At 36.1% G+C, this 24,566-nt stretch overlaps 1 long non-coding RNA gene across 1 annotated transcript; it reads right to left on the bottom strand.

The window, feature by feature from the left end:
- Positions 1-1,940: 1,940 nt before the first annotated feature.
- On the bottom strand, positions 1,941-8,083 carry LOC148214902 (uncharacterized). Its single transcript, XR_015796943.1, has 5 exons — positions 7,964-8,083; positions 7,025-7,139; positions 6,583-6,658; positions 5,352-5,463; positions 1,941-2,776 (listed from the first exon to the last, which is right to left on the bottom strand). It is a non-coding gene; the product is annotated as an uncharacterized LOC148214902 (long non-coding RNA).
- Positions 8,084-24,566: the final 16,483 nt, after the last annotated feature.

Below are 24,566 nucleotides of genomic sequence, written 5' to 3'. Positions count from 1 at the left end.
TATTAAGTTAGAGTTTTACCTCATTTTGTATCAGTTTCAAGAATGCCAAATGACCATCCATTTTTGGTCATCATCTATACATTCAAGGTACTTAGGATAGATAGCCAGTGGAGAGCCCTATTATGTACCTGGTTTTCAACTAATGGCAAAGTCCTCCTGAGGATGCCAAATATTCTGGTGATTCATTGTGTGGTAACCTTTCTTTTAATGTTTTTTTTATTTTTACAACAAACACAAAACAAACATGAACAAACAAAAACATAAAAAGGCATAAAAAAGCATCTTCCATTTTATACCGTGTGTCAACCAGTTAAACTCGTTGGTGCCCCTTTCATAATCTTAAATTCTCATATCATCTATTCAAAATATACTTATATACTTATCAATTGACAATTATTAATCATTCATAGCTAATCTATAAAATCATATATTACAAAAATTTTTAACTTTCAATAGGATTAGTAATACATTTCCATCTATTATATGTGTATATATATAATAATTAATATCAAATTTCTATTATAAAATTTCCTAATCTATTACATTACTATATTTTCTCATCTAATCATTAATAAAAGCAAATCCCGTGTCATATAAAATTACTTATCTTCTTACTCTAATTTCAAATCTCAATTTAACTCATCTCTGCACATTCCATAATTTTGAATAACTTCCTCCTGCATAAGTACTTTTTAATTTTTCCAATTCTTAAGAGTTACAGTTCTAACCAATATCAGTTACAGTATCAATTACAGTTCTAACCAGGTTACAGTTCTAACCAGATTCTTCACTACATGTTATACAATTTTTAACTATATATCTCAAATTTATACTTTATTCCAGCGCTTGCATAATTTTGAGTTCACCCTTTTCATTCAATATCCCAAAATATCTGGCTGTTCATTCCTTTTTTCTATATTATTGGATAAGAGAAAGCAATAATAAATGTCCTTTTGAACATTCTGCTTTTGGAAGCTTCTGTCAGTTCCATCATTGTTGTATTCCCCTGATTTTTTCTTTAAACATCTGCAATAGTTTCTTTCAATATTGTTTTACTTCTTCTTTTTGTGCATTCTCTTAGTACAATTTTCCATTATGATCTTGTATAATCTTTTTCTCACCCTCAGTGCCAAGAACAAATCTGTCTCTCTTCATTTATCAGTTGATTAACCCTTTTAATTCTCAGTTTATAGGCCTCACAATAATTCTGTTTAATGTTTCTGATTTCTTGTACTATTTCTTCCTTTTCCAATGATCCCGTTTTATGTTTAATTAAGTCCATTTTAGCTTTAATATCTTTTTTTCTTTTTCTTTTTTTTTTTTGAGAATTTCTGCAGCTCTTCTTCCAATTTTTTATAGTCATCCTCAATAGTTTAAAGATCTTTTTCTGCATTGTGTTTCTCGTATAGTCTATTATCTTGATAAACCTTCATTGAGTCAAAGGATTCTTTATCTTTGTTCTTGCCAAAAATAAGAGAAAAAAAGAAGCAAAAGGAGAAAAAAAAAAAAAAAGAAAAAAGGAAAAATAAAAAGAAAAGGAAAAGAAGGGAAAGGCTAAGCCTCTTTAAAAAAAAGATCCATCTGGGGGGGGAATAGAGAGCAAAGCAGAGCTTCTAGCAGAAAAAAGAGCTACTGCCACTAATCAAGGCTCTTGTGACTAGCTCAAACTTTCCATCTTAATGTTTTCAAAATCGCTTTCAACTCCACTTTCTTGTTTATAGTTACGGATGGCACCTGTATAAACATGCACATCCCACTATCTTTTTAGAAAGCACAGAGTCCTTGAGCGTGCGTCACAATGAAAAAAGAAAGCACTAAATCAAGCCTCCAGATGGCAGTGCAACTTTCTTTCATTTACTTTCTCTTAACTCCACTTTCCCCATTTCAAAGTCAAAAAGATATAAATTTCTTATAACAATAAAGAAATCTTAGTAAAAAAAGGCTTAAAATAAAGAGTTATTGAGTATTAAAAAGAGAAAGCCAATCCAGTTAAAAATATATTTTTTTTAAAAGAAAAACATCTTGTCAATTCCACTAAAAAGGGAAAGTTGAAAAGAAAAATTTTCTCCCCCTTCTTTTTTTTAATAGGGTTCAATCTCGCCGCTTAATCCACTTTTCTTCACTTTTAAAAATCTCTTTAAGTTACTTAAGGTGTTCTCTAAGAATAGTTGAATAGTAAAAGTCCATCTCACCCAGTTGACACCCCTCTCTTCCATCTTCCTTTGGAGCTGTCCCGGCTTTCGCAGCCATTTTTGGCTGCCTCTCCTCCGCCGGCTTCAAGAGCTTCTCCTAGGATCGATCTGGGACTTGCGGCGTCCCTGAGATCCGCGGGACGCGCCCTTTGCGTTCACCATCTCTACGGGACGGCTTAGGTCCATCGGGACCGTCCGGGGGAGGAGATATCAGCTGCGATCCTGGGAGCCCAGGATCGCCCGCCGTATCGCCGCGACGCCAGCTCCGCCCTTCCGTAACCTTTCTTGATAAAAGCATCTAAATCATAGAATTCCCTCCTGTTCAAATATAGTCACACAGAGCTTTATCAGTTTCTGACAAGTAACATATGTTTGTCTAGACCTTTGTTTAGGTGTTCCTGATAAATATTTCTTTCTACAAGGAAATAAATGTTCACATTTTAGTGTAGTTTCTGGGTTTTGTTTTGTTTTTCATTCTCTCCTTTCACCTCACTATGTTCATCCTCCTTTACTTACATTATCATCATGCGTGCAGGTACCATTCCTAGTTCTACGAATGCTGATCTTTATGTGGTACAAGAAACCTGGGAAATCAACAAGATTTTCAGACAGACTAAAATATTGATTTCCCAAAAATCCTAGATTAGAGGAAACTTCAAAATAGACATAATATGTAAGAACAGCCCTGCTAGATCAGACAAGGACCTTTTATTTATCCATATACTTACTTACCTATTCCATTTGTAAAGCTTGCCCCTTTCACAATTTGTGACTCTAGTTTAACATTATGTTTTACAGATTGGCAAATCAATTACCTCTGCAATGGTAGCAAACAGGAAAGGGGGGGGGGAGGGAGGGAGGGAGAGAGAGAGAGAGAGAGATCTCCCTGCAACTGATATTTGGAGGTATGCTGCTTCCAACCTGGAGGTAACCTTGAGTGTTCAGGATGAATAACCCTAAACAGATGCATTCTCCATCAATGTATCCCACCCTCTTTTAAAACTATCCCAAGTTAGTGGAAGAAAAGAGAAGAGGACAACCAGCAGCAAGATTGATGGACTAAATTACAGTGGTGATGGCTTCATCACTGGAAGACCTGAAAGACCAGGCTGGGGACAGATCATCCTGGAGAAATTCTACCTACAGTATGTGGTTGCAAACAGTTGAAACCAACTTGATAGCACATCATCCATCCATCCATCCATCCATCCATCCATCCATCCATCCATCCATCCATCCATCATTTTCTAAAGTAAAGACAGATGCAAATAATACATCTGTTTTTTCTACAATCTCATTATCCTGTTTGAGCATTCCTGTCACTCCTTTGCTATACAACAAACAATTTCCTGGGTTGATTTCCTGCTTTAAATATATTTAAAAACATTCTTATTTTATTTTGTGTTTTCTTGCCATATTATTCCTTCCTTCCTTCCTTCCTTCCTTCCTTCCTTCCTTCCTTCCTTCCTTCCTTCCTTCCTTCCTTCCTTCCTTCCTTCCTCTTTATATTCTTTTATTCCAGAACGTATGTTCCTTTTCATTTTGTTTGTTGGGACAGCCTTTTCATATCCTAAAAGAAGCCATCTTAACTTTTAGAGTTTCCTGGTCACTACTAGAAAGCCATGCTTGTCTCCTCCTGCTTTAATATATCCTTTCTTACATTGTGGAATTCATTCTAACTGAACATCAATTATTGTGATTTTAAGTAACTTCCAGGCACTATGAAGAAATTTGGTCCTCTTGACTTTCCCTTTCAGTCTCTTTTTCTCTACCCCCATCATGCTTGAGAAGTTTCCTCTTTTATAGTAAAATGTGACTGCTTTAGACCCCACAGGCAGTTTTCCATTTGCATGTATACTAATTTTAATAGCATTAAGGTCACTTGCTGGTTCCACAACAATTACACTGTGCACCAGATTATATTAATTAATTAGAATTAAGTCTAGGATTGCCAAGACCAACTGTTCTAGAGCCTAAGCTCAAATGTTTATGTAAGGGTCATTGATAAAAATTATTACAATAACTTCTTTGCATGCCACCCTGCCCAAGTGATCAGAACCAAGTGGGCAACACATACATTTTTACATATGGATAAATACATTATTTTTTGATTGACATATCTTCCATATCCACATGAATTGGATGACAACGTTAGTATCTGGAGATAATAACAACTAGGGTAATGAACAGAGTAGTGCCAAAAATGAGATGCAAGCCTCCCAAAGTCATCTGGGAATCTGGTAGCTTCAAAATTGAACAATACATAAATAATGTTGCTTTAAATCAGCTATGAAAATAAGTAATCAAATACCATCAAATGCAATTGCTCAGAAAAGTTAGTTGCGGGTTTGGCACTTTTAATGTGGGGTATGGGAGTGCTTGTGTGTAGAATGTGTGTGTGAGAGAGTGTTTCAAGTTGGTTATTGTAATAAGAGACTATTTTAAACTATCCTAATTAAAATCCAGTTCCCTATAATTTTCTTTGTATATTTTTCAGTGCCCTGACTAATGACCCAGAAAAACAAGTAAGTGCATGATTGCTTTGTGTGCCTATTATAATAACTTCCCATCACATGTTCCATTTCAAGTTGTTATGTAGAGTCAACAAGATCTTATGGCTATCAGGTGAAATTTACTATTACTCTGGACCATGGTGTCCACACATTTCTCTTCATGCTTAAAGGTACTAATGCTTAAAATACAAAATTTCTTATGCACAAAGCCTTTCCTAGGGGAACAAAACACAGAAATGACAGTGAGGGTCATCATATTTTGATAAATTAAAAATATACTGTACACTGTGTTCAGGAGCACAAGAAATAAACACTAACAACAAACAATGCAAATTATTTCAGTTCCTCTGAATTCTCCCAAGGGTCAGATCACTGATTCATGTCCCAGGATTAATGCATTTTCTAATATCATTGATTGTGGGTAAAGAATTCACTGACTTGATTCACATATAACAAATGAGTGGGTGTGCGGTTTCTGAGTGCAATAGGAGCTTCACTGTCTTGGTACAATGAAGAGTTGTTTGTGAATTGTTTGCTAATAGAATCAATAGAGGCCATCATCATTAATCATATTGTACTTTTGGCTTTTGCCTTAAAACAAAACCTTTGATTGTTCTACATTGCTGATTTTCAGATACTGACTCACCTTTTTTAAAACTAATGTCTCAGGTTGAATTAGAATCCAGCTTGATTCTCCCATCTAAATCCAGGTTAAAGGTGACAAAGATAGCTATGATTTTCAAATGCAGTGGAACAATCTGCCAAAAGGAAATGTATTGTGGTATAAATAGACATATATAGAATCTGTTAGTTTCTGCCTCAAAATGTTTATTGGCTAAACAACTGCATAAAAATATGCTTGCATTTGTGGGATGGGGGGATAGAGGGGAAACAAGAAAAAAATCCATAAAAATATTGATTAGGTTAACTTAATGTTTAAAGTGTAATTTTAGTTCTAAGATATCTTCATCAAGCAAGATGGGTATTAGCTCATTTGAAGAAATGCATGGATGAGAACAAAAGGGAATAAACTGGGATTGCAGACTACTTCCTCATATTATCCCCTCATTATCCCCCCATTCTCTCTCTCTCTTGCTATACACACAGGCACACACACATGGATCTGTTGCAAGCAGAGAAGGCAATGGAAAGAGAGAAATAGTGAGGTGAAAGAGAGAATTATCTATAGTTGAAGACCGCGAACAAAGTAGTGTTTAGGTGTGATACTGACATTCTTGGCAGTGAATGGCAAGGGTTTGGGTTTTTGTTATTATGGGAAGCAAACTGTTACATTAGATTGGCCTTTTGTGTGAACAAGCAGGACCTTTCTTGCATCATGCTCTTTATTTTCAGTTGTCAGAATAGGTGAAGTATGATTTCTGATTCCACAATGTTGTCATGATTTGGGATAAATGTCTAATTGCTAATATTTCTAGATCTGACAATTAATCAGTTCAAAGCTTTCTTAGTTTCCATAATTAACCTAAGCTCATCTTGATCTCATTCTTACTAGGATTCTAACACTAAGCATTCTGAAATCAAAGAAGAGCTTTGTTGAAAAGAATGCCTGAATAACCATATTGCAGAATCAGGTGGGAAGTTCAGTCCTTCCAATCTTGATTATATTTTCACCTTGGAAATAACACCAGAGAAAAGTAATGAAATAAATGAAAGTTTTAGTTTTAGCTTTAAGAGGAAATTATTAAATGTTATGACTCATCAAGCCAGCTAATTTTCTAAGTATGTTTCTGATAAACTTTTCCACAGTAACAATGACATTCCAATAGAGATACATCTGGATAGTGTTTTGCAAATGACTTTGATCTGCAAATATATCCTGAGACATTTCAAAGAAAAATATCTTGTTCTGAACATACCTTCAGGGCATCCCTTTGGCCAGCAGGAAAAATGATAGTGCTTGTCCAGATGTCCAGAACTCTTGGCTGATCATATCTTTGAAAATAAATTCTGAGAGTGAACTAAAATGCTATGAATTTGGAGCAATACCTTATATGCTTATATGAATTGTATCATTACATGTACAAATGGAACACAGGAATGATAGTTATGGCAAAAAGTCTGGTTTAACAGAAGCCAGTTTAGTGGATGAATGAGGATAGAGTAGAAATTCTTGAGATGGACATAGTGAGGCTAGGAAAATGCTGAAAGCATAAAACTGACCATATGAATAAATAATAACAATATTTAATTGTTAATTTAAAAAATAAAAGAATTTAAAGAATAAATGAAACAATATAAATGGATAGGAACAGAAAACAATAGCAAACAATATGAAAAATCAACAAAATCTGATATAACCTTTCACCAAATGCCGAACTCCTGAACAAGGCAAGGGGATCATTTACAAGTAAAAGGATCTGTTTATGCCCCATCATGTTTATGCAGCTTGATGTCTTTGTCTTTTGTTACTAGCCTGTGGAATGGGCAGAATATTATGATTCAACATAGGAAAGTAAAAGAATAATTATTTCACAAAGTTACAAGACAAAGCAACAGTAAAATTCAGGAAAGTGGCAAAGTATTCATAATAATTTAGCTAGGAACTCTGAATAACTAATGAGAATAAAGCATGACATCTTCCTGGGTGTCTAACCAATCAATACCAAACAAGACTTCTTTCCAAGCAAGAAAGTGTATAAAAAGAACAAGCAAATTACAAACATTTGGGAGCTGAACAACAACCAGAGAACATCACAGCCAAGTAACAGGTGCATTTCCTATCTCTTTCTCTCCAGAAATGGCTATCTTAGGTATATGTAGGTATGCCAGTACATATAGAAAACATTGGTGGTATCTTATTGTCTCATAACAAGAAGTAGAAACAAAGAACTTCAGGAATGCATTTATGGTCAGGAATTTTTCATATAAAGCACTACTGTATTGCTTTATTTATAAGAATAAAGCAATGTTGCACCATATTTTATCAATAAATAGAGTTACTTAATTAACCTGTGGAATATAACTTGCTTTAAAATGGGATTAGAGAAATCCATAGAGGACAGGTCTATCTAGTACTGAGGCCCTGTATTATTTTGGGAACAGCATATCAAAAGCATCAAGGAATCTAAAATAAGATCTGGCTGGATAGGGAAGCTGGTAGACACCAAGGGGTGAGTTGGTAGGCACAAACACATATGAGTACTATGTTGGAAACCAGGGTATTGATGTGCCAGGGATATAGTGTTGCATAAATCAGCTTCTTCTATAAAGGCTCATTTTTTTTTATCTGTATCTTACCATTTTAGCGGATTCCCTTTATCGCACAGAACTGCTGCTTTGAAAGAGTGTCTTTTGCTCTATCCTGCCCAAATAAGATGCATTTGACACATGACAAACTGGTGGAGCTATTCAGCTTTCTTTCACAGGTACTTTTGTTTCCTTTCTCCTAAAGGACAAGTTCATTTGTTCACATTTGTCTGAGTAGTTGCCAGCTTCCAGAAGCAAATTTAGCATAGCATGACTTCATGCCCAGAGCATGCTGGGTCTGACTATGAACAGGACTCCTGAATAAACAGACCTGTGAAGGCAAGGTCTCATATCAGCTGTACTGATAGGGAGAGCTTATGATAAACTTTATCTTGCTGAGAAAGGGAGCAAGCAATCTCGGAGTCTAGTGCCAGATATTATGTAGAGATTGATGGGGTTTTTTACTGCTTTCTGCCTCTGTCATATCACATTAAACAAAATAAAGCTGGCGGCTTGCCCCACTTATTTATAACATCACAGGAAACTTGGAATGACTTATTAAAGGACAGAAATAGTTCCCTTCCCTGAGAAACAGACTTGACTCTGCCAAGATACACAGTGGCTGGCTGTGTACAAGAATGGACGACGACAACAAAAAAAACCCTCCTGCGCTGAAGGTTACAAAAACATACCTACCCTTGCTTCCCAACATGAGCAAGACACTTGTGTTCCTGCTTTGATACCAACAAATGGCTATCTCAGAGGGATTGCATCGTCCTTGGATCTCTGTCACAGCTTGATCAATCTGAGCAACAGAAGGGGGGAAAATACATTAAAAAGACCGATTGATGTATTTATATCAGGCTTGATAGCTTGAATGTTTTCATGACTGGGACTTGGAATGTATTTTTGTACTTAATTGTATGTTTTCTGCTAACAGTTCGGGATGATGATTGAGACTGCAAGGAAAAAGGAGATTTTGGCTTACGTTCTTGCTACTCAGTGTAGCAGGGTATCCTTAAGTACTGCAAAGGCCATATTTAGGATGACAGTGATGATGAAGTGCTAAGAATTCAAACTGAGGACTCTAGAAGCTTATTGGGAAGCCTGCCTAGCATCTTACTTGAAAAGAAGCAGCTAATCTGCTGTCTGATTTGGTGGGTGGCACCATTATACTTTTTCCCAGTGAGCAGAAGGTAGGACTGGGGTACAACTACTCATATAGCAAGTATTGGGTAAGAGAAGAAACTAAGGAGATTCCAGTAGGATAGCATGATCTGTCTTATCCTTCTTAGCAAAAAGTGAGTTTCTCCTTCCCTCCCTCAATTAGAGATACAGATATATTTTTAGTTTCTTTCACCTTATTTTTGCAATTGTTTGTACAAAAGCATATTCATGCATTAGATATACTTACCTCCTAATATATGCATGTTATATATAGTCTTCCTAATACAGACATGACTGAATGCACCCCCCGCGCGGGAGGGGATACAGTTTATGAATATATGCACTTCATCGCATTTTCTCTTAATGTTCATTTGTTTGGGTATACTTTTGTGCAGATAACTCCATCACAGAATTTTGAAAAGCACAGTTATCAAAGAGCAATGGTATCCTATATCACATATTGATTTCAAAACAAGAGCTGAATGATTTTTTTCGTCCATTGCTTCCCTTGACAAGAAGTACAAGTGGGACTCTTAATTTCAAATATCCTTTAATATTTACATCAACTAGGAGTTTTAGTATTAGATGTTCAGGTAATAAAATACACTCACAGCTGCAGATTGTTCCATATAAAGAGTAATAACCAGTTCCTTATAAAGCTTGTTTTTGCCCCTAATTTTCTTAATGGTAATTGTTTTCCTTAAAATGAAAATATTCAGAAAATGGTATTAGAGTTTGATGTCTTACTTCTTTAACTGGTCATAGTACCTAACTATAGCCATGTAACACACACAGTATTTCTTCAATGAATAAAAACATTTTCTTCCTAATGTGAGTAATATGTCAACAAAATCTGACTTCTACGGAAATTTGTGTGATAAGGCCTTTTCACTAGAAATGGAGCAGACTTAAAACATTTTGAAGAGAAAAAGTGTTCCTACATTCCCCCACTTCTGTACATGTAAATGGCAATGATCTCCAATAGAGAATCTTTTTTTGGTGTGAAGAGACTCTCTTGTAGAGATAGAAAAAGCTCCCCTTTGCTGACAATTCCCCTTGCATGACAGAATAACATGGATAAGCAAAGAAAGTGGTAATGTTAACAGGACTTTTATAGTTCCCATCTTCTGAAAATCCCTCAAAACTTGGCTGTGTCAACAGGCTGGGGTTCTCAAGGGAACAGTGATTATCTGAAGTGGCTGCACTGTTCATCATATCTAATGCTCTCACTTAGCCTTTCTTAATAATAGCATCAATGTATTTAATGGCATTCTGTTTAAATGTTGTTATTTTATGGCTTTATTGTACACCACCCAGAGTCACGTTCTGTGAGATGGCAGCCATATAAATATGATTTATAAATAAATAGTTCAGTATTTAATTCATGCAGTGATCCTGAAATAATATGGCAGAAGAATAGCATAAAATTATTTTTTGGCTTTATTGTTTGTTTTAGCTGTATACTGAAGTAAGACTGTTCCCTTGGGGCCAGTATATCTGGAAGACTTCTGATTGGTTAAGAATATTGGATTTCCCCCCTACCTGCTTTATAGAGAACCTAAGAAAAAAGTCAACAAAAGTTCAGGGCAATGCAGAAAAAAAGACCAGTGGGAGAATTGATGGTGAGTTTTGCAAGACATCTTCATGGTGATCAGGGATTCCCTAGTCAGACCCATTAGAGCTGTGGAATCTTTGAATGGGAAAAAAAAATGGCTGATTTTAGATCTTATCTGCACCACATATTTAAACCTTTGGGATTTGGAAGGAAGATGGAGAAAGTCCTCTCAGCTTTCCAAAATTTGTCCAGTTGGAATGGGAGATCATTATACTGTGTATTGCTGATAATCTGAGACAAAACAGGTGTGCTGATACATTTGGCAGAGTAAGCCTGTAAAGTGAGATCATCTGTTTCTACTGAAGAGCAGTTATGGTTCTCATTTATAAGTTAAAATAAAGTTACCCAAATGTAGCTGATCTTGCCCAGGTCTTTCAATGGTAAGAATAAAGGAATCCCAGAAAATTTGATCTTCAGTTAAGCATGTGGAAATTAGAAATGGTGGAAATATGTTTGATTCCATTCCCCAACCATTCTGCCTGGTGAACAGACCTTTTGTTGTTATCTGCTTACATGGAATGCTCTTCTAAGGCCTCCCACTTAAAAAAAGAAAAGGTAGTGGTGGTAGAGAAAGTCAGTAGCCAGGAGGAGTGAGGAGCATGTCTCCTAAATGTTCTCCACCTTTTAAAGTTTTATCCTTAAAAAAACAGAATCTTCCCTCTACATTTTGATAGCCCCATTACATTTTTAAGTTGGTTACAGGCCTGGGAAGTAACAAAGCAAGCAAACTCTTTGTGGTCTGATGTTCATATGGTTATTTATTTATTTATTTATTTATTTATTGGGAAGAGAAACTTTTATACCATTCCTCCATCAGAACCTTTAAGGATTGTCCATGAAATGCATGGACCAGGATGCTGCTTGCTGCTTTCTTTTAAATTTTTTCTACTGTTACTTTCTTTTCTTTTCTGTATGTCTATTGGCCTTAGGATCTCATTCATCTAGCTCAATAATGCATTAATCCCAACAGAAGGTAAGTAAAGTTTTCTTGGTAACTTCCATGGAAAAACATTTCACAACTTTCTTAGGCAACTTGTTCTATTGCTACTCTTGAACTACACATGTATCATTAGACACCACATAGATTCTCCATTGTTTCTTTGTATACTACTGTCTTCAATCTCAGAGAGGTGGTGGTGGTGGTGGTGGCAGTTATGGCAGCAACAACAATCATAACCACAGCTATCATAGGAAATATAGTGTTTCCCCCAATGCCACCATTCCTCAGTTTTCAGCAGGCATAATGGACCTCTTCCTGGACATTTTCTTCCAGCAGAATTTCTAGTTATTTTATAAATAGTGTTTACTTCATGGCTGAACTACTTCCTAATCATCAGGTTCAGTTGCTCAAGTTTGGCATGCTGTGGTTGCTGTGATGATTAAATAGATAAGGGATGAGGATTGTACAAAAGACTTCTTAGGAAGTGACTGTCAAACTAGGGTATGACAACTTTGCTTATAAGTTGATTTTACCCACTGTGCTTTTCCTTGACTTGATGGAGTAATAGCATTGTAATGGTTTGCTTGCAGGCAGTCAATTAAACACCAACAGTTACTCTGCAGGGTGTACATTTTATATGTCTGAAGAATATAAAACTAAAGAAAATGATTGCATATTTCCTTTAATGCCCTCCTTCCCATGCCACCATAACATTATTACAATATTGATTTCAGACTGAACTCTGTCCCTATTTTGTCAGGGATTTATTTGTAGCATCCAGTTCTACAACCCTAGGAAACTAAGTACCCATGGACCTACCACACTGGGTTGTGATTATGCTCAAGGACATGTGCACAGCAGAATAAATCACAGATGTTATTGAATGGGCAAGCACCAAGGAAAATCCCAAGGCTAAAGAACAATTCAATGAGTAATCAACATTTACTACAGCATCTCATTCCTGTAAATGATACTAAAGCAGCTGCGTTGTACAAGTGCTGTTTGTAGGGTGATTCATAGAAGCCTATCAAGCACCAACACAGAGAATAAATGGGACACCTAAATTCTTACAGGAGCATGGAATATAAAGGGGAATCCTATATTTTATATACAGATAAATGGGTGGGAGAATGTCATACCTTAGGAAAAGAAGAACAGAAAATAGACAGATGGCAAAAAGAAAAGAAAAAGGAAATGGACAAAGTTAGTTTGAAGAGCTAATACTGCACCAATCAAGGTCTGTGTTTCTGTCATGCACATACACATCTCCAACAAACACACAGGCTTGGGACATATCTCTGGTACACACCCCAATATTATAATTTGCATTGCACCCAAGATGTTACCCTCATTTAATAAACTCCAGGGGGAATAGCCCGCAACAATTCTGACAATGATAATCCCTAGCTATTGCCTTCCAGATTCTGACCAGCATTACATCCAGGACATGGAAGAAGAGCCTACTTTGCTGCCTAGGCAGGGGGACCTGCACAATGCACCAGATATAAGTATATTTGTCCTAAGACAAATCCAGTCAGGGTGGAAGTACTCAAGGAGAGAGGCAATACACACAACCAAGACAGATGTAGGCATATGGACATCAAAATGATATTCACTGTCCTAGTATTCCATGGCCATCGTGAGGAGGTAGCATTGTTACCTTTCTTAAAATCAGTGTTGAAGACTTAAGTAAAAGATTCTGTATAAGTGAGTGCATAAATAACCAGAGAAAGATGAAGAATGATTTCTGGATACTATTAGAATATATCTGCATGCAAGTTTGAGAAAATGGTTATATAAACAGTCCATAGTTTTCTTTTCTTTTCTTTTCTTTTCTTTTCTTTTCTTTTCTTTTCTTTTCTTTTCTTTTCTTTTCTTTTCTTTTCTTCTTTCCTTTTTTTTTTGGAACCAAAATGAAAGCTATTCTTGAATGTACAGAGGAGGATATAATATACTGATGAACAGCATGTTTCCAGGCTAGTGTACAGAAAAAAGCCACGAATCTTTTCTCCTTTCAGATGATTTTCCCTCCAGGATTGCTGCCCTTGATTTCAAAGAGATCATGAGTGGGACCAAGGACATGAAGAGTGGACAGACAGCAGGAAAAGCCTGTTTATACAAATATGTTCCAGGTGCAGTGACCTAGTCTTGCCCTTCAGATGGTCACACTCCCTGGCTGACAGAATGACAAAGTTCAGCCTACAAAAAGACAATGATTTCACTGCCACAGTCAGACCACAGATGGCCTGGATGGAAAAAAACAATAGAAAGAGGGCTTCATTTTGAGATTATTTTGCAGAAAGAAAATTACTTTCCCCCAGTACTTGTCTAAGAAGGATATCATTTCAATATTTTCATGTTTGGCTTCAATATGCTTTTATGTTTAAAGCCATTTCTAATTAATTGGTAATACATAATAACGGTGAGCTCTGTGCTCACTTTCTAAATGATGCATTAAGGAAATAAAAATCAATATCCCTAACATTCATAATGCAAAATATATCAAGTTTGTGCACTCCTCCTCCTCCCCTTCCTCCTTCTCCTCCTCCTCTTCACTTCCCTATTATTCATTTTTAGACAGCTATGGTTCAAACTTTATTCAAAAAAAAAAAAAATCCTCCCTAAACCAAAACATCCTCCACTTACAACTCAAAGATATCCAGTCTCCATTGAGTGGCAGTATTTTCTATTGCATCAAGTGTTGAATGGAGCCATATCTTCCAAGAAGAAATTATTGGGGTGTGGGGGGGGGGGCTGCAATAACTTTAGTTTTACAGATCTTCCTTTTTGTTTATGCTTTAATTATAATATTTCCAACCCACTAATGTGTTAAATTAAATGACCATAACTGCATACCAATAACCTTTTAATAGCCTAGGCGTACTTATTCTCTGTTAAGTTCCTGACCAATTGGACCAAGAATCACTGGTTCAGGATGTTTTTTGTTTTTTTCTTTTTCTGTACTCTGAGTTGCTCTGTAGTTCTATGCAGATTTATCACCGGCCTGCTGGTAGACCATATTTTGCTCAACCCTCATTTAATGAAAGATGATGCTTGTACAGGTCTACTAGGATGGCAAAAATTGAGCTACTGAGGGGCACAGGACAAGCATCTGAAGATGGATATTGATTCTCACAAAACACAAATGAAGAACCACCAGTTTGTTAAACAATCATTCATTTTGTGGATTGAGATTAAGGATAAGAATATATCCAATCATTTTCCCACCTCTTGAACAATGAGAACAAAAAGAATCACTACCTTTTTCATCATGATCACAGCACAGAAAAGGCTAAAATGCAGTTCTTTTCATCACATAAGGGTAATATTTTACAATGTCCCTCTCCCAGTATCTGGAAAACCCTGAGAGAAGGACAGCAGAATGGTAAAGACTAAAGCAGCTAAATGTAATGGCAACTTCATGAAATCCCAAGCAGAAAAAGATACTTTCAGTAGCCACCACACCACCAGTGTTAGTGTTTGATGAGGCCCAAGGATGATCTGCATGACAGTGTCTTTCTGTTGAGCAAGCCAGAAAATAAAATAGCCATCCATGGATTCTGGCTTCAAACACATTCTTCTTTATTCCCTCTTCTCAGTATTTCTCTGTCCATTGTGTGTTTTGAGATTGGGAATTAAAGCAGATATCCTTTCTGGACAAAAGCCAGCACAACGATTAGCCTGGCTGACATGCTGTCCATGTAGATAAAATATACACTCATCTTGCCAGCACACCAACATTCTTTCAATGTGGCTTGGCCTATGCTCAGCAATGGCATCTTTTCCATAGAAATAGAAAGTTACAGGATGGGGGAACACCTTTTGAAAGCTTCTGTCTGCCTATATTCTGCCTATGAAGTCAGCATAAAGACCTGAGAATTTCCTTCAATTGTCCAAGGATGAAGTCAAGTCACTCTAAAGAGACATTGCCTTGCTGACATAGAGATACCAGGGCATCTGTTGATTTATATCAGTAATTTTCCAGTTGAACATATTTTGAGATATAATCATATAGCCAAGCACAGTTAAAAAAAAAACACAACTTGTTAAAAGATTGTCTCCTTTTAAAGCTAATTTTACTGTTCCCACCCAACCCGCTTAAGTGGTTCAGCATCTGTACAACAGCAGACTAGACAGATACTTAGATATAGTTGTGTGCTGGAAGCCTGCAACTATGTATGGAATAAAGTATGATTCTAATCCTGGCATTAGAAAAAAAGAATGGACAAAAAAATTCTCAATCTTATTTTAAAGCCATATATATGAGAACAACACTGTTAGAAAGCAATAGCTCTCCCCAAATTATGATGGGCTTGTTTGTTACATTATTTGGATACCATCAGCTCCATGTGGTTTCTTGATGGTTTGCATCTGGCCATAAAATATAAAATGGTCAAGTCTTCGTTAAAAATTATCAACAATATCATCTTGGCATCCCCTTCCAGGAATATTATAAATTAATGCTTTCTGGAATTGTTCAGAATATACTGCTTTTCTAAAGGCTAATAAGAATGGCAAGCTATAAGGATAGAGTAAAAACTGAAAAACATAGTTTCTGGTTCCTTTTCCTTTGATCTTGCTTGTGTTGTCAAGATGTGAGTTAATCCTTATTGGAGGGCCATATTGGGAAATCTGGTATTTCAGATGCAGAACAGTCAAGCTCCTATATAAACATAGAAAGGCTCAGTGCAGACTCCATTACCCCAACTCTTCTGAGGATTAAGATACAGATCTGGACTTAGATACAAGGCCTTCAAGCGTCCTAAAAATGCAGAAAGTGACAGGGGGAGTATCTACCTACTGAAAAAAGCTCCTGATGGGAGCTGAAGAATTAAAAGATTGGAGCCTAGCAAGATCAAGGCTGTGTAGGGAATATGGAAGACAGGTATTTGAAGCTGCCCAGAAGGCTGAAGGTTTGCTGGAGCAATTTTGATGGCAGCCTATTCTTAGTGGTGAGAATCTCTTGTCTGGGTAGATGATTCCTAGACCTCTTGACCGGCTTTGCTTGCTACCTGTGCCTCACCCCTTGAAGCCCTGGCTGGATTAGATTGGATTGGATTGGAACCCTGGGCACTGCTTCTGCCTGACCCTTTCAGCACTGAGGAAGGGCTTTGGGCTGATTTATATTTTATGACTCAGCTCGGTGGTAAGTGAATTGATTTATGGTAGCTCTGTTTAACTCTCTAGCAGAGTCTGAGAAGGCTGTGAAAGTGGTTGTACTGCCTGCCTGCATGTTAGAAGTCACAGATCATTACTTCACCACTGTGCTCATTAGGCTGATGAGGACTGAGGAAAGTGAATAATCAGATTTCTGGGATGTCACAATGGCACATTTGCCTCCCTTTCAGTTCTTTCCAAAATGTTCATTGTTTAACCCTTATGGACTTTTTGCATAAAAATGGGGGGGAAATGAACTTGTGATTTATGGCTTTGATTATTAGACAGGATAGGTTATAGAACGAAGAGAGTCATGATATAACTTCAGAGAGGAAGGTTAAAATATATTTTTATTTACAACTGCTGTGAAGAATATCAGAAGCCATTTCTATATGTCTTTATATATTTTTTTATAGCTTGTTCTTTTTTTTTCTATTTTCTTTTTCTATTGTACTTTTAGCAGTTTCTGTTATTTCTTTTTTTAAAAAAAATTCTGTTCTAATTTAGTTTGTTGTACTTTTTATTCTATTTTTTTTTTAAAAAGTAATAAAATTATATTAAAATGTTCATTATTTATATGTTTCAGTGATATCATTTCTATAGCAGGGCATCAGCTCTCCTTTTTTTTAACTGTTATTTTCAAAAGAGATTTTTTGCCTAGTTAGTATGTAATTTAAACCTGGATCCTGTCCTCACCCTCTTATATTTATTCTTCTATCCCCTCCTACCTATCCCTCATACACTTTGAAGAAATACAGTAACTACTGCTAGTGAGTTATGACAAAAGCCACTTCAAAAAATTCATTGTGGGAGTGGATACATTCACCCATGTTGTACCTGTAAAATAATAATATCTTGGTTTACTACTACAACTTTTGCCACTGCTGTTGTACCTGCCTCTATTATCAATACATGAACATGACTTTGCATTGTGCTTTAGGAAGTATGAAAAGACAGTTATCTGCCTTGGGGAACCTGACAACGTTTGATATTGGAGTGGCCACAGAAGAAGCAGAGATGGTGGTAGAACAAATGCTGTCCATAATATATGTGGAATCATAGCTGGCTTTGACAGAGAAACTGTGGTTGCTAGATGGTAGTAGATATGAGCTGAATGGGCAACTGCTTTCTGTCAGGATGGGACATATGTTGATAGTTACAATGTCCCAGGGCAGGAATGCTGAAATATCAATAATCAGCTGCCACTTACTACAGAGAATGAGAAGTGTAAAATGAGATTTCCATCAAGCTGTGCAAACAGCAAGAGGAAAAGGCGCCAGGTTGAAAATTACAATGATACAAGATGTGGACAGCATCCTTAATTGTCAGAAGGCAATCAACTGTCTGAAGTGGTTTTAGTTATAGTGTACAATAAAGATTCTTTATTAATCTTGTTGAGAGTCTGAGAAGCTTTAGCCAAGTTCAGATCTGCCAAGGAGACAGCCTGACATTTCTGTTGTGTCTCTCAATTGTATCCAATCTCATGACTCACAGTATTTTTCTGAGGTGTTTGGCTGACTTCACATTGGAAGTTTTAGAGTTACTTGGCCCTGTTTGGTTGAACTTTCCCTGAAAGTGATTCTGGAAGGCTACTGCTTAGCAGGATTCTCTAATGTCCCTTTTTAAATATATTTTTGTTAGTTTTTAACAAACAATATCAGGTAACTACATTAACATAAATCCAAGATACATATAGAGAAGAGAGAGAGAGAGCGAGAGAGAGAGAGAGAGAGAGAGAGAAAGAAAGAAAGAAAGAAAGAAAGAAAGAAAGAAAGAAAAAAAGAAAGAAAGAAAGAAAGAAAGAGAAAATACAAAAGAGATCTACTGCAATATGAAAAAAAAAAATGACAGGTGCTGTACATATGAAAATTTGCCGTATATATAAAATGTACCAGATTATAATCCATTGCTATTGAGATAAACTATAAAATCCATCCAAATTTGATAGAATTGTGGTTCCTGCCTCTGATGTCTCATTAATTTAACTTTGTCAATGATTTTTCTAATGTAGCATTGAAAAGGCCTTGTTAATCAATTGTTGTGTTATCTAGAGTTTTCCAATGTTGCATAATTATTATTTTGGCTGGTAAGATTAAATAAATAATTTCTTTGTTTCTAAGCTTATGGTTTGGTCCTGTAAATAAATGCAGTAAGCCTAGCTCTGGGGAACATTCAATACTTTGATTAGTGATATACTTATTTCTCCAATGATTTTACACCAAAAGGGTATAACTTTATCACATGACCACCACAAATGAAAAAATGACCTTTTTTTGACAACCTCTCCAGCATTTGGAAGAATACTTTTGATATATATGTGCCAATCTAACAGGAGTCAAGTGCCAATGATATATAATCTTCCACTGCAGTTCTTGCATTGAGGTTTTTATTTATTTATTCAATTTATATTTCAAATTTGTCACTGACCATCCCACTATAGAGCGACTCTAGGTGGTGAAGTGAATCCACCCAGTTTCCATAACTTCTGCCAATTTGTCTCCTATATGGGATTACCAAGATCAGTATCTCAAGCTTCCTTTAAACCCTATGGTGGATCTTCTATTTCTGAGTGAAAGAATAACCTATACATTTTCCCCTTTTTCTTTTAAACATCTACAAAAAAGGTTCAGTACCTATAGCCTTATGGCTGTATGAAGTCTATAGATTCTGATCCTTAGGTGCATTTTCCCAGAACCTCTGAAAACGTTACTGCCAAATTATAATTTTTCATGTGGCAGAAGTGAATAATTATCAAATACATGAGGAGTAACCATATTAACTGAATTTAATTTAATCGCCTATTCAATTTATACCTTACCTTTCTACTCTAGTGAGCACTCAAAATGGTTAACAATATTTAATTCAATTTAAATCAAATTAAATTACAATTTTCTCTTAATCTTACCAATTTTCTTGGAATGTGGCCCTTGGTATAACTCTCAAAGGCCAAGTGCAAACTTTGACCTCAACTTTATCATTCTTTTTCAATTAGTATCAAGGGTGCTTAAAATCCTGAACTATTGTCTGGACTCAGTCAAGAATTACATATGAGAAACCAAGTTTAAAGTCAGTGCAAATAAAATGACACTTTATTGGTCTGCATACAAGTGAGCAGCCATTGAATTTATGGACTCTTCTTGATGGGGTTCCTTCTGAAAAATCAAGTTTGTAACTTGGAACTGTCGTTGAACCTAGAAATGATCTTAGATGGCCAGTTTAGGAGTTAAGTCTTAATTTAGAAGAACAAAAAAGGATTTGGTAGAAGAACAAGAATGTTAAAAATATTGCAAACATGCTGTTAGCACAGCTGTTCTTCATATACATGATTGAATTTAATAACATTCCAGCATACATGTAAACATTTTTTTAAAATGTCAATAGTGTGTTTCATACATAAAATGTATTATTTAATAGGGCAATTAGTTTCTGAATAGAAACACACAAGAATCAAAGTATTCCAATGATTTCCCTTGGGATTTAGCTTATACAAATTCTAAAAGGGAATAGAAGTAGCACATGAACTCATTCTTTTACACTTACGGAACAATTTATATTCAGTTACAGAAGGGAAAAATAGCTTGGTTAACAAGCCTATCTCTAGCATATACAATTAGTCTACTGTTATTAAGTATTATAACAGTAAAAAAGGAAAGCGAAAGAAACAATGCTTGCCAGCTAAGACAGGGAATGTGGTGCTACAGAAAAGTTATGGGTTTTGTGTCTGTACAAACTAAGAGAAGCTAGCTTGCTAAGGACAAGGGATGGGTTGTGTGTAGTAAAATAGCCAATAAATTTAGAGTGAAGAAATATTAAAACTTTTGTAAGACAGATTTTCTCCCTTTATTCACCAATGAGAGGAAATAAAAGAAGGGAAGGGAATAATTTATAAGGAAAGGGCCTATTAGAAGATAGAACAGAAGTTCAAAGATACATTTTCTTGATTACACTAGTCCATCTTGTAGCTTGGGTAAAATAATAAAAGACAAAGAGAAAGAGAAAAATAAGAAAAAGATTCTTCTCTTAATTGCAATTACCATAAGGGTGATTTGTACCAACTGATCAGGCATTGCTCTAGAATGAGCCCCTCCTTCAGAATGAGCCCAGGCTTGGATGGTTAATCTAGACTTGTTTATACTAAGGTTCACGCCTTCAGAAATACTACTGAAGAACCAGTGTAAGAAGCATGAATCAGTGGTAGCTTCCTTAACCAGGATCTCTGTCCTTGGGAGTCACAAATCTCTCTCTTTCTCTTTCTAGAAGTTCTGAACAGGCCAATTATATGAGTAATCTATCTGGCAGGTTTCTAGGAAAAGGATTATGGAGCTCTACCAAAACCCCAAGTCAGTCTGAGAGAGTTAAATAATTGTATTCTTATGCACAACAAATTCGAAGGACAGGATTACTTTGTCATTCTTTTGAGGTACACAAAACAGCTTTATCTAGGTCTCAGAATGGAGTAATAGACAATCTAATGGTTTTACAAAAATGGGGAAGGAAAATTTGCTTTATAGCACTGAACTTATATTATTGAACTTGAGTAACCTGGGCAGTTAGGGCAATTAATTTTGATGGAACAACTTATGCTTCTTCTAAAATGTTCTTCCAATGGATATGTCAATCATTTTGGTGTCATATCTTGTCTTAATCATGCAGATTTAAAAAACAAAGCAAACCTAAGCAGAACTTCCTTTACATTTTCTTAAAGAAAAATATAAACTGTTTCCCATTAGTTCAAATCAGGTATTTGAGGTATCTTTTCTATGGCATCTGCAACCTTTGACCTTTTCAGTTTCAGTCATACAGAGGCAAAATGGAACGTCTGTATGAACTGAAACAAGCAGGCCACAAATATCAAGATCCATCTTATACAGGTTTCTCAGCAATAAGGCAGCAAATCTGAGATCAGGCAATAAGGGTCATTCATGTGAGAGTAACTCATAAATGGACTTATTGAAAGTATAGATAATTAAAAACAGATCAGAAAATTTCTTAAGCAAATTCAGAATCACAAGACTGCAACAATTTTTAATCTTTTCATCACCTAATTTTGACATGAAATCTTGGATATTATTCTGTAACCTAAAACACTCCTAAAAATCTTCAAAAAGAATATACTTTTTTGCAGAGTGGAACTCACTGCCACAAAATGTTATGAAGGTTTTGATTCCAGAAGAGCCTAGTAGAAAAAAACCTACAGTAGTAAAGCAAGGCTTTCTGTGTGTAACAGTGAATGAATTGGCCTTAAATCAAAAGGTCAAGCTTCCATGTCAGACAGGTGGGATTCATATCCATAATGAAACAAGCCTTTCCATTAACTCCCATGCATGACAGCAATTGCCAATATGGATCTTGGTTCTAGATTACCAAGAATGATTGAAAGCAGCAATCGTCCCAGCACTGTAGCATTTTTATATTTATGAATAGGGGAAAATGTACAAACAGCAGACACAATAAAAAAGCAGCTGGCTATATAGGACAAAAAGCAATATCTCAGTGAGAGATAGCCATCTAGTCTGTGCCACAGTATTGTATATATTTAAATACAATCATCACTTTAATCCCATGAATTCTGACATATATAACAGTCAAATAGAAATGTATAGCAAAAAGCTAATTCCATATATAACCTGAAGTTTAGCCTTCCACATGCATAATACATCCTTGGTGTAGTTCATCCTTATCCCCACTATTATTCCTTCATATAAACATAATCCTTTGAACAGGATGATGCCAAGCATGTAATCCAATGTACACGTTCCTAGGAGAAAGTCCCATTGAACTCATTGTAATAACTTCTAAGTAGGGATTCACAGGATTGTATTGCTGAATAAAGAACATAACCAAGTAAGAAATATCTCCCTGTGGTCTCAATACAAAGTTTGTGTTTACAAGGGGAAAAAAATAATAAAAAGGTTGTTTATTAATATTCTTCTCAAAGTGGACATTCAGTTTTCTATCAGATCCTAACTACTGGGATCCAGCTCTGCATAATAACTGAACTGAAGAAGAAAAACTTTAAAGGGTGATTCAGTCTGAAGATGACTAAATGAAATCACTGAAATTTGTGGAAGGGAGCAGCTGTGTTGCTTCAGGTTACTACTTTTCCAGCCTTTCAGTGGTGTTCTGCATGTGTGCAGCACATGAGCTGAAGTCACTTGCCTTGATGTTGTCTTCAAGTTGCTTCAAACATCACCTGGATATTTCATGAGGTGAGCACACTGCAAGTGCCAAGATAGATTGTATCATCTAAAGCACTTGAGACAAATTGCACCTGATTTGCATATAGTTATTATATACAATTTCCTGGCAGGGCTGTTAACTTTGGCTTCCATAGAATTTCCCATGGTTTAAAGTGGTGAGAAGGAGCAAGAGGTCCTGAAAGGGATAGTACAAAGTAGCTTTACTGCCTAAATTTAAAAAAAGGCATCTTGGCAAGGATTCAAAGAACTACCTCAACTCATAAAAGGTGCACAAACTAGCTAAGTGGATTTTCAATCTTTTTTCAACTATATCACAATCAACTTTTGGAACTGAAATGGATTGGAAAAGCAATGCATCATAGGGGGCTTTTTTTCAAGGAAACCATGAGGAGGTTTGGCAGACCTTCAGAAATTGTGCATATCTACAGAAATTCACAGATATGCAGTAGTTTTAAAATGTTGTTTTTTTCTCAAACAGTAAGTAAGGGTGGGATTTTCCCAAGTTAGGCTATGGCCTACATAGCATAGGGTTAAAAACTACCTAGGTCTCCCTTCCTTAAATAGGTACAAATGAGAGAAGGTAAGAGTTGTAGGCATCAAGAATGTTTTCATAAATAAATTTTATCCTTTTTAATTCTTTGCTTTTAGGGGGTTACTTTCTGAACACCTGGCTCTATTCCAGTCTGTCTATTCCAGGAAGAGCTATGAGAGAGGCAGAATCAGAAAAGAGTCCTAACTTTCTTTTGTTCTTAAAGAAAAGAAAATAGAAGTTCTCATTCCCCTGCTAGCTTGTACGGTGAATGAAATAAATTTCTGGGACCCCACTAATTATTGTGTGTGTGTGTTGAACATTAGCTATTTCTTGTATCTGGATAGGAGTGTATTTCACATGGAGCCATGACACAGTTCTTTTAAATACTTAGTCGCTATCTCCCATCTTTCTCTGTCCTCTTTTCATAATACTTGTAGTCTAAACATCAAGTTTCTCCCCCAGGGGAAATTTGGAAGAAAAGCCTAGCTAAGGATTATGGGACATGAAAAGAGTATTTATATTCCTAAACTAGCCTTGCAGCTGCTGCTGCTGTTTGTACTACTTCATGTCCCTGAAGAAGACATGAGGATTAGCATCTCTCAGAGTCTTACTCTGAAACAGGAAAGCAACCTGAAAGTTCCAATTATTTGTATGATTGGTCAATCCTCTAGTGTTTCTCAACCTTGACAACTTTAAGTTGTGTGGACTTCAACTCCCAGAATTCCCAGCCAGCATGTGGAATTCTGGGTTGAACTCCACACATCTGAAATATGCCAAGGTTAAAAAACACTGCTCTAGTTCATTATTCAGAGAGCAATGTTGATTTTCCAGAGAAAATTCAACTTTAAAGTGGAAAGAGGCAATGCTTTCTTCAGTGGCATTTGCTGGTCAGATAAGAAAACTGAATAAATGCAGTACATGACAAGCAGCTACAATGTGGAGTTATCAGGAGATGTTATGTCTGCATCCTTAAGGGTTCCTTCCTCATCTTGCTTCTTGGTTAACACTGAATGTTTTTAAAGGCAATGCTTCCCTTACTGATA

This window comes from Python bivittatus, unplaced genomic scaffold, assembly GCF_059951505.1.
Source record: "Python bivittatus isolate LINGU-HERP-01145 unplaced genomic scaffold, Pbiv_v1 ctg000480_np1212, whole genome shotgun sequence".
Taxonomy (NCBI): domain Eukaryota; kingdom Metazoa; phylum Chordata; class Lepidosauria; order Squamata; family Pythonidae; genus Python; species Python bivittatus.
The sequence above is the reverse complement of the archived record's forward strand: the minus strand, read 5'-3'. Positions and strand labels throughout refer to the sequence as shown.